This window comes from Mastomys coucha, unplaced genomic scaffold (genome assembly GCF_008632895.1).
Source record: "Mastomys coucha isolate ucsf_1 unplaced genomic scaffold, UCSF_Mcou_1 pScaffold1, whole genome shotgun sequence".
In the NCBI taxonomy this organism is placed as follows: Eukaryota; Metazoa; Chordata; class Mammalia; order Rodentia; family Muridae; genus Mastomys; species Mastomys coucha.
Window position 1 is genome coordinate 51,220,509 of NW_022196891.1, and position 2,994 is coordinate 51,223,502.

Sequence of the window (2,994 nt, forward strand, 5' to 3'; positions counted from 1 at the left end):
GAGACTGAAGGAAGGACATGACAGCCTAATATAGCTATCTCCTGAGAGGCTCTGACAGTACCTGACTATATAGATGTAGAGACTCACAGCCATCCATTGAACTGAGTACAGGGTCCCCAATGAAGGAGTTAGAGAAAGGACCAAAGGAGCTGAAGGGTTTGCAGCCCCTTAGGATGAACAACAATATGAACTAACTAGTACCCTCAGAGCTCCCAGGGACTCAACCACCAACCAAGGACTATACATGGTGAGACTGATTTTTCTGGCAGCATGTGTATAGTAGAGGATTGCAAAATTGATCACTTGGCCCTGTGAAGATTCTGTGCCCAGTGTAGGGGAATGCCAGGGCCAATAAGTGGGAGAGGGTGGGATGGCAAGCATGGGTAGTGGGGAGGCAACAGGGGTTTGTTCTTGTTTTTGTTGGTTTGTTTGTTTGTTTTTTGGAGGGGAAACTGGGAAAGGAGAAATCATATGACATGTAAATAAAGAAAATATCTAATAAGAAAAAAAAAAAAGGGTCGTCCTCAGAAACACTGACTCAGTCCCAGCAGACATCCTGTAGGTGGCTCTTTAGTACATCTACCTATGCTTTCTGTTGTTCCTGGGCTGGCCTTGGAGTCTGGGCTATATGACACAGAGAAGATATTTTCAATGTGGTAGGAAAACAGCAGAGACTAAAATGAGCCAAAGCCCTGACTTTGCAGTCTTTGTGGCCTCAAGAAATGTGCACACACCCCTGTGCAGCCCTTCAGCGCAGTACAGCAGTAACTTCTAGACCATCCCGATTCCCGTTCTTGTCACCTCAGGTCTTCCTAAAAGGGTAATTTTGGACATCGAAGGCAGTTCCCAGGCCTTGCAACTTCTTGGGACTGTGCCTTTCAACATTCTGTACACCAGCTGTGTGTAGGCATCCAAACTGCCTGAAATAATGTTAGAACAGTCCCAGTGTATGTGCCTGGGATGAATGTTTAGTCAAAATTCCTCACAAATGCTGGAGTTTGCAATGGCTTGCAGTCCTGATCTATAGTTATGGGTTGGAAATCCAGGCCAACTGGAGAGCAAACTTTAGATATTAGAGGAGGTAAACTAAATATTCACTTTCTTTTGCTTCTTCTAAGGGTTTGATGGTAGTAACGGTCAATGTAAATGGAAGGCTGGAGAATCTTAGAATGTATAATGTATAACTTTTACCTGAAAGGGGGCATGGAAAACCTTTGCCACAAGCCAAAAAATGTGGAGTAGCTAGTTCCAGGAACTTTGCTAACCCAGAGCCTCAGGGCTCTGGTTCCCGATACCTGCCCCTCCTGAATGATCCACAATGAGGGCGGAACTAAGAATGAAGGTCTAGTGGTTTATGAGACTCTCCACCCTGTCAACCAGTAGATGGAGATTACATTCCTAGAATGAATATGTTCCCCTCCCTAACTGAACACCTTGGGTCAGGTCCCTCTGAAATTTTCCACTGTTTTTATGTTCTGTTTCCTTGGTAAGTCTCTCTCCGCCCCCAGCTTCCCTTAAATACCCGACACTTCTTGTGTTCTGGGTCGAACTCTGGCCAGCATGGTCATGAGATCGACCCAGTACCCGTATCCCCAATAAACCTCATGTGATTGCAGCAAGTTCGGTCTCTCGTGAGTCATTGGGTGGTCGCGTCATCCTGAGACTTGAGTAAGGATCTCCCAAGTTCTGGGGGTCTTTCATAACAAATGATGACATGTCTCTAAGATATGTAACATTAAAGAGTGCCCAGTGCAGCCTTCTACTGAATGCAAGAGGATAGTTCTCATGTTAGATTAATCAGAGTAACACAATCATGAGGGTGGATGACACAGTTTCAGGGTGACCAGTGCAAAATTCTGTTGTAATTTATCCTTTGAATACAAATACAGGTACAGGTATGTATGTGTGCCTGTGTATCTACCTGCATACATGTACCTGCATGTTTGTGTACATGTGTGCATGTGTGTGTATATGCATGTATATGCATGTCTATGTCCATATGCTTGTGTGTGTGTACCTGTGTACCTATGAGTGTGTGCATGTGTATGCCCATGAGTACATATGTGTATGTGTGCAGCATGCATGTGTATGTGTGTATGTGTGTTTTCTGAGGCCAGAGGAGGATGTTAGGTGCTCTACGGCTCTCCACTTTGTCCCCTTGGGACAGGGTCTCTCATTGAACCTAGAGTTTACACCTTTTCAAGTGGGTAACCAGCAAGCCCCCACAGTCCTCCGATCCCTGCCGCTCATAGTCCTGAGATTACAGGCATGTATAGCCATGCCCAGCTTTTTTATATGGGTTCTGGGCATTTCAAATGACATAGAGCCCATGCCATTGAACTGTCTCCCCAGCACCTGTCACTTGCATTCTCAAAGCAACTTGAGAGTTTCTGACTAAGCAATGAAAATATTCCAGGCAAAAATCTGATGACCCCTGTTATGTATATATTTCGCTCATCAATATCTAAGTAATTCAGTAGAATGCAAGCCCCTAGGAACCATGCATAGACTCTGCCTTCAAGCAGGTCTAATTTAGAAATAATATAAAATAGTGCAGTGAAAATATAGCAGCAAAGGTGGCGAATACCACATGCTGGCTACCAGAGCACAGAATCTGATGGTGTTATTTCACACTAGAGTGCAATCGCCTGTACCCAAGACTTCAAGGAGAGAGGAGCTCTGAGCCAGCCATAAAGTGCAGAGTTCAGGTAGGAAGCAATGAGGAAGTAGCAGAGGAAAGGGAAGAGCATGCCTATCTCTAGGTTGGTGGAAAACCATGGCTGATGTCCCAGCTTCATGCTGAAGGACCGCCAACCCATCCTTGTAGTGTGGAATAGACTGGATCGTGAGAATGTTTGACCCTAAGTACCTGAAGACTTGACCTTTAAAGTCAGAAATCCACACTAGGCTAACTCTGTTCCGTCCCCAGCGGTGCGCTGAGGCTTGGATGACTGTGAGGGTTAAGTCCGACTTAGTCCTCTAAGGACCTGAGTT